The sequence below is a fragment of the Theropithecus gelada genome, chromosome 7b, assembly GCF_003255815.1.
Source record: "Theropithecus gelada isolate Dixy chromosome 7b, Tgel_1.0, whole genome shotgun sequence".
In the NCBI taxonomy this organism is placed as follows: Eukaryota; Metazoa; Chordata; class Mammalia; order Primates; family Cercopithecidae; genus Theropithecus; species Theropithecus gelada.
In genome coordinates this window covers 6,202,878-6,210,986 of record NC_037675.1, presented here as the reverse complement: position 1 = coordinate 6,210,986, position 8,109 = coordinate 6,202,878, and positions in this window count along the sequence as shown.

Sequence of the window (8,109 nt, the reverse complement as noted above, 5' to 3'; positions counted from 1 at the left end):
GAATTTTCTTGTGATCACAGCTCTTTGGGTGATTGCATATGTCGTGGTGACTCATCGTGGTTTTTTATCTCTCTCATCAAAAGACTTAGGTTGTTCGTCATGATCTTTCAGATGACCATATTTACAAAGCTGGGTGCACATAATTACCAACCGTAGTGATATGTGTTTATACATTTCTCTTTTTGATCTATTTCTTTTTTTTTTTCCTTTTTTTTTTTTTTTTTTTTTGAGACAGAGTCTCACTCTATTATCCAGGCTGGAGTGCGGTGGTGCAATCTTGGCTCACTGCAACCTCTGCCTCCCGTGTTCAAGCAGTTCACCTGTCTCAGCCTCCCGAGTAGCTGGGATTACAGGTGCCCACCACCAAGCCCAGCTAATTTTTTTTTCTTTTTTTTTTTTTTTTTTTTTTTTTGTATTTTTAGTAGAGACGGGGTTTCACGGTGTTGACCAGGTTGGTCTCAAATTCCTGATCTCAAGTGATCTGCCCACCTCAGCCTCCCAAAGTACTGGGATTACAGGCGTGAGCCACCACGCCCGGCCTTTGATCTATTTCTTTATGAACACAGTCCTCCTCCTTATAACTGCTATACCCACACAATTGCTGTTAGTATATCTAAGTGTTTATGCTTGCAAAAATGTGAATGTTATTGCCCATTTTATTGTGTAAACTGGCCTATGAAGTGTTCTATCACGTTTTTGTATGTTTCTCAAATATATCTACTTTTTAATACGTAAACAAATACCTTTTAAATAATTTTTTTTTTCTGAATTATGTTCATGAGATTTTGATCTTTTGGGATTTCGACATTTGGGATAATGGCATTCAGGATTGTGTCTTTCAGGATTATGAGCAGCTCCCAGGTCAAGCACAGGAGAGGTTAAAACAGACTGATATTTGCTCTTAGAAACTTGGCTCTGCCATTCCCTAGCTGTGTGACCTCAGGTCAGATGCCTAATAGTTTGCAGCCTTGACTCCCTCATCTATAAAATGGGCATTAAAACAGCTACTTTGCTTGTTTTGATAATTAAATGAGATAATTCACAGACAGCACATAAACACTCCATAGGAAGCTGACCTAAAGCTCTATTAGCTACCATTGTCATGCAAGAGAGAAGGAGGGAAGAGGCATTTCAAAGTATACCAAAGGTTGGACTGTTGTAAGTCAATACTGTACACCAGGATCCCTAGTAGGAATGCTGGGTTAGTCAAGAAGTGCCCGGTAGCGGATCCCGAGGTCAGGAGATCAAGACCATCCTGGCTAACACGGTGAAACCTCGTCTCTACTAAAAATACAAAAAAATTACCCGGGTGTGGTGGCAGGCGCCTGTAGCCCCAGCTATTCAGGAGGCTGAGGCAGGAGAACAGCATGAACCTGGGAGCCAGAGCTTGCAGTGAGCCGAGATGGCGCCACTGCACTCCAGCCTGGGCGACAGAGCGAGACTCCGTCTCAAAAAATAAAATGAAGGGCCCTGTATTAGTCCGTTTTCATGCTACTGATAAAGATATATCCAAGACTAGGCAATTTACAAAAGAAAGAGGTTTACTGGACTTACAGTTCCACATGGCTGGGGAGGCCTCACAATCATGGTGGAAGGCAAGAAGCAAGTCACATCTTACGTGGATGGCAGCAGGCAAAAAAAGAGCATGTGCAGAGCAACTCCCATTTTAAAAACCATCAGATCTCATGAGATCCATTCACTATCACAAGAACAGCACGGGAAAGACCCATCCCCATAATTTAATAGTCTCCCACCGGCTCCCTCCCACAACATGTGGGAATCATGGAAGCTGCAAGATGAAATTTGGATGGCTGGGTGCAGTGGCTCACGCCTGTAATCCTAACACTTTGGGAGGCCGAGGTGGGTGGATTGCCTGAACTCAGGAGTTCGAGACCAGCCTGGGCAACATGGTGAAACCCTGTCTCTACTAAAGTACAAAAAAAAAATCAGCCGGACATGGCAGTGTGCACCTGTAGTCCCAGTTACTTGGGAGACTGAGGCACGAAAATTGCTAGAACCCCTGAGGCAAAGGTTGCGGTGAGCCTAGATTGTGCCACTGCTCTCCAGCCTGGACAGCAGAGCAAGACTCCATCTCAAAAAAAAAAAAAAAAAAAAGATGAAATTTGGGTGGGAACAAAGAGCCAAACCATATCAGGCCCTATGAGCAGGTGAAACTTAAACTGGGCCTTGAAGCAGAGAAAAAAGAAGAGGGTTTTCCAAGGGGGAGGATCAGGTATAGCCAAGGCAGGAGGCAGGCATGAGTTCCATATGTTTAGAGTCCTAGTTCAGTTACAGCAGAAGGACTTGCCTGAGGTCATGATGGGAGGTGAGGCTGAAAGGCTGAATGCTCAAGGGGCCTTGAGGTCCAGGCGACAGGAAGTCATGAGTCATGCCTTGGTAGAATGGCTTGGGAAGGACCAGAGAGGGAAGCAGGATACCAGCTTGGAAACGAACCCAGTAATGAGAATGTGGTAATGACGCTGTCTGGGCTCATCAAAATACTCAAATACAATGTACTCAAATACAAAAAAAAATTAGCCGAGCATGGTGGTGTGCATCTGTAATCCCAGCTACTCAGGACGCTGAGGCATGAGAATCTCTTGAACCCAGGCAACAGAAATTGCTGTGAGCCAAGATCGAGCCACTGCACTCCAGCCTGGACGACAGAGCAACTCTGAATCTCAATAAATTTAAAAAAAAAAAAAAGGTGAGACAGCACTCCACAGGGAGGGAGTGGGCTGGAGCAAATGGCTGAAGGACCCAGTTACAAAGTTTTCTGGGTTTTAAATACTCCATTTGAGGTCCCTGTCGGCTACTCCTGATCTAGATGAAGGATTTGGCCTGTGGCTAATTAAAGGCCAAGGTGAACTGGCACCGCTTGCAGATGAAGGGATGGCCTGTGCTTGGCCTGCTGCCAATCCAAGGCACTCTCTCTTTCTATCTGAGAGTGGTGGAAGCCGCAGGGGTGCAGAAGAGCAGCCTTTGATCCTTTGCTACTCAGGTGGTAGTTGGGTGGTGGGGGCGGGGGTGGGGAGTGCGTGGGTTCCTTTTAGTTCAGCTGTAGAAAGTTGGTGTTAACTGCCTTGCGGGGGCGGGGGCCTGCCCCAGACCCAGGTGTTTCCCTTTTGATGCTGCTTTAGGAAATTATCATGAATTGGCCTCAGATTCCCTGCCCCGAGACTTTGTGTTTTCCCTTGATTCAGCTGTAAGAAGTCAGTACCAGCTGGCCTTAAGTTCCCTGCTTCCAGACACTATTCTCCTGCCTCAATGGGGGAGGTTTCTCATCTCTGATTTAGTGCCATCCCCTTGGTACTGTCCTTATGATAGTGAGTGAGTTCCCGCGAGACCTGGCCATTTGTGTGGCACTTCCTCATCTCTCTCTTGCTCCAGGTCTGTCCATGTGACTGACCTGCCTACTGCCTCTTCACCGTCCACCATGATAGTAAGTTTCCTGAGGCCTCCCTGGAAGCAGAGCAGATGCTAGCATCATGTTTCCTGTATAGCCTGTAGAACCGAGACCCAATTAAAGCTCTTTTCTGGCCGGGCACAGTGGCTCATGCCTGTAATCTCAGCACTTTGGGAGGCCGAGGTGGGCGGATCACAAGGTCAGCAGTTCGAGACCAGCTGGGCCAACATGGAGAAACCCCGTCTCTCGTCTCTACTAAAAATACAAAAATTAGCCAGGCATGGTGCCAGGTGCCTGTAACTCCAGCTATTCCGGAGGCTGAGGCAGGAGAATTGCTTGAACCCAGGAGGCGGAGGTTGCAGTGAGCCGAGATCATGCCATTGCACTCCAGCCTGAGCGACAGAGTGAGACTCCGTCTCAAGAAATAAAATAAAATAAAAATAAATAAATAAATACAGCTCTTTTCTTTATAAATTACCCAGCCTCAGGTATTTCTTTCGAGCAATGCAAGAATGGCCTAATACATGAACGTTCAAAACCCTATCTTCTAGCTTTTTGGGGGAAAAAAAAAAATGTGTATATATATATATGTATGTGTGTGTGTGTGTGTGTGTGTGTGTATATATAGACTGGGCGGAGTGGCTTATGCCTGTAATCCCAGCATTTTGGGAGACCGAGGCGGGTGGATCACGAGGTCAGGAGATCGAGACCATCCTGGCTACCACAGTGAAACCCCGTCTCTACTAAAAATACAAAAATTAGCTTGGCGTGGTGGCACGTGTCTGTAGTCCCAGCTACTCAGGAGACTGAGGCAGGAGAATCACTGGAACCCAGGAGGTGGAGGTTAAAGTGAGCTGAGATCACGCCACTGTACTCCAATCTGGGCGATAGAGCGAGATGCCGTCTCAAAAAAATAAATAAAATAAATAAATATAGTTAATCGTATTCACCCTATAGGGCTGCAGAAAACCAGAACTCATTGCCCCTATCTAGCGGTAATTTTGTATCCATTAACCAACCTCTCACTGTCTGCCCTATAGGAAAACAGCATGTTGCTTGGCAAGAATGATACCATTTTGAAGTGAAACTGCCATAATGGATAATGTTTGACTTCTTCTGCCGCAAGGTCTTTAAACAATGTCCAGAGCGTAGATTACCCCTCACAAAGAAGCAATGCCTATAACATAGATAACTCCTCATACAAATGTTTAAACTCCTCCCCAGTGGTTACAAATTTCGCAAGAAAGTCTGAAGCATGACCAGCGGCATGCTTTACCAAGAAAGCTTGCTTTATAAAGGATATTTTTCAGCCTGGCACAGTGGCTCACGGCTGTAATCCCAGCACTTTGAGAGGCTGAGGTAGGAGGATTGCTTGAGCCCAGGAGTTTGAGACCAGCCTTGGAAACATGGTGAGACCTCATCTCTACGTTAAAAAAAAAAAAATTAGGTGGGCATAGTGGCACACACCTGTGGTCTCAGCTACTCAGGAGGCTGAGGTGGGAGGATCATTTGAGCTCGAGATGTCATGGTTGCATTGAGCAGTGATCGCATTACTGCCCTCCTGGGCAACAGAGCAAGACTCTGTCTCAAAGCAAAAAAATAAATTTTTTTTTTTTTTTTCTGGAAGGCAGGTGTGGGTATCCACCCTCTCTTGTCTGCCCAAAACAAAACATCGTATCTGTTTGTAACAACATCCTCCAGGCTCACTCATGTTGCCATAAATGACAGGATGTCATTCTTTTTTCTGGCTGAATGGCATTCTACTATGAATATATACCACATTTGCTTTATCCACTAATCTGTTGTTGGACACCTACAGTGACTTCATATCTGAGCTATGTGAATAGTGCTGCAATAAATATGAGGGTGCAGGTGTCTCTTCAATACACTGACTTGCAGTGGGATTGCTGGATCATATGATAAGTCCATTTTTAGTTTTTGAGAAACCCCCATACTGTTTTTTATAGTGACTATAATAATTTACATTTCCACCAACCATCTATAAGAGTTCTCTTTTCTCAGACTTCTCACAGCATTTGTTATTTTTTGTCTTGTAGTAATAGCCATTTAACTGGAGTGGGATAACCTCTCATTGTGATTTTGATCTGCATTTTTTTAGTAATTAGTGTTATTGAGCATTTTGTCACATATTTGCTAGTCATTTGTATGTCTTCTTTTGAGAAATGTCTATCCATGTTCTTTTTTGAGCCCCGCTGTGTTGCCCAGGCTGGAGTGTGCAGTGGTACAGTCTTGGGTCACTGCAGTCTCAACCTCCCGGGCTCAAGCCATCCTCTCACCTCAGCCTCCCTAGTAGCTGAGACTACAGTGTGTACCACCACTCCTGGCTAATTTTTATATTTTTTGTAGAGACAGGGTTTCATCATATTGCTCAGGCTGGTCTTGAACTCCTGGGCTTAGGCAATTTTCCCACCTGAGCCTCCCAAAGTGCTGAGATTACACGCATGAGCCACCACACCTGACTTCTTGCCCACTTTTTGATGGGATTTGGTTTTTCACTGTTGAGTTGTTTGAGTTCCTTGTATATTCCGGATATTAGTCCCTTGGGGATGAATAGCTGGCAATTTTCTCCCATTCAACAGGTTGTCTCTTCATTTTTTTTTTTTTTTTTTTTTTTTTTTTTGAGATGGAGTCTCACTCTGTCGCCCAGGCTGGAGTGCAGTGGCTGGATCTCAGCTCACTGCAAGCTCCGCCTCCCAGGGTTACGCCATTCTCCTGTCTCAGCCTCCCGAGTAGCTGGGACTACGGGCGCCCACCACCTCGCCCGGCTAGTTTTTTGTATTTTTTAGTAGAGACAGGGTTTCACCGTGTTAGTCAGGATGGTCTTGATCTCCTGACCTCGTGATCCGCCCGTCTCGGCCTCCCAAAGTGCTGGGATTACAGGCTTGAGCCACCGCGCCCGACCTCAACAGGTTGTCTCTTCACTCTGTTGATTGTTTCCTTTGCCGAGCAGAAGCTTTTTAGTCTAATACAGACTCGATTTTCTACTTTTGTTTTTGTAGCCTGTGCTTTTGGAGTCTTTGCCATTAAATTTTTGCCTAGAGCAATGTTCTGAAGCATTTCGCTTGTTTTCTTCTGGTAGCTTTAGAGTTCCAAGTCTTATATTTAAGTGTTTCATCCATTTTGAGTTGATTTTGTGTGTGGTGATAGGCGTCTAGTTTCATTTTTCTCCTATGTATATTCAGTTTTCCAGCACCATTGGTTGAAGAGGGTATCCTTTCCCCAATGTTTGTCCTCTCAAAAGTCAGTTGGGTCTAAATATATGGATTTATTTCTAGGTTGCCTATTCAGTACAGAAGCATTTAAGAAGGAATGAATCAATATTCGAATCCTTCAACTCAGAAAGAGTCACAGTAATCATTTTGCTGTGTATGTCCTTCCAACTTTTATCCTATCCATGTGGTTTTAACAAAGTTAAAAATTATGACTTGTATAATATGCAGTCTTCTAAAATGGCCTTCATTCATCCCATCTTCTAGTACTCACACTTTTCTATAATTCCTTCCCCTTGAGTGTGGGCTGAACCTTAGTTAGTGACTTGCTTCTAACAAACAGAATACAGCAAAAGTGTCAATGTCAATTTCAAGATTAGGTCATAAAAGACTGAATTGCATCGTGCCAGCATTTTCTCTCTTTGGCTCTTCTCACATGCCTGCCCTGATAGAGGCAGCTGCCTGGTCAACTGAGGGAAGCCTCATTCCAACAGCCTCAAGGAGCTAAATCCAGACAAAATCTATGAGACTGAGCTTGGGAGCAGATACTGCACCAGTCAAGTCTTCAGATGGGAACACAGCCCTGGGCAATACTTTGATTGTAACCTCATGACAAACTCTGAAGGAAAGGACTCAACCTAGGCTGACCCATGCACTCTGAAATAATAAATATGTGTTGTTTTAAGCCCTACATTTTGTAATGGTTTGTTACACAGCAATATTTAACTGATAAACCATGCATATAATTGTATAGATCATTTTCAAAGCCTAACATCATAACATAAGCACTCTGCCAGGTTATTATACCTCTCTGTAAACTTTGTTTGCTTGTTGTCTAATAATTCATCCATGATTTGCTTAACCATTTTGCTATTGCCAAACATATGAATTGTTTTCCAGTTTTCACTGTATGGTTAACACTATTATGCATAAAGCATTATCTTTTTCTTTTTTTCCTTTTTTTTTTTTTTTTTTTTGAGACGGAGTCTCGCGCTGTGTCACCCAGGCTGGAGTGCAGTGGCGCGATCTTGGCTCACTGCAAGCTCCGCCTCCCAGGTTCACGCCATTCTCCTGCCTCAGCCTGTAGCTGGGACTACAGGCGCCCGCCACCACACCCGGCTAGTTTTTTGTATTTTTAGTAGAGACGGGGTTTCACCATGTTAGCCAGGATGGTCTCGATCTCCTGACCTCGTGATCCACCCGCCTCGGCCTCCCAAAGTGCTGGGATTACAGGCTTGAGCCACCGCGCCCGGCATAAAGCATTATCTTTAAGATGATTTCTTCAGACCAGGCATCCATAAGAATTATTAGGTCAAAGAGTAGACCCCAAAAAGGTACCTTTAACAACATGAGTTATGATAAACTTACCACCCTATCTTTTTAGGGTACAGTTAATTCCCTTTTATTTTATTTTATTTATTTATTTTATTTTTTTTTTTTTTTGAGACGGAGTTTCGCTCTTGTTGCCCAGGC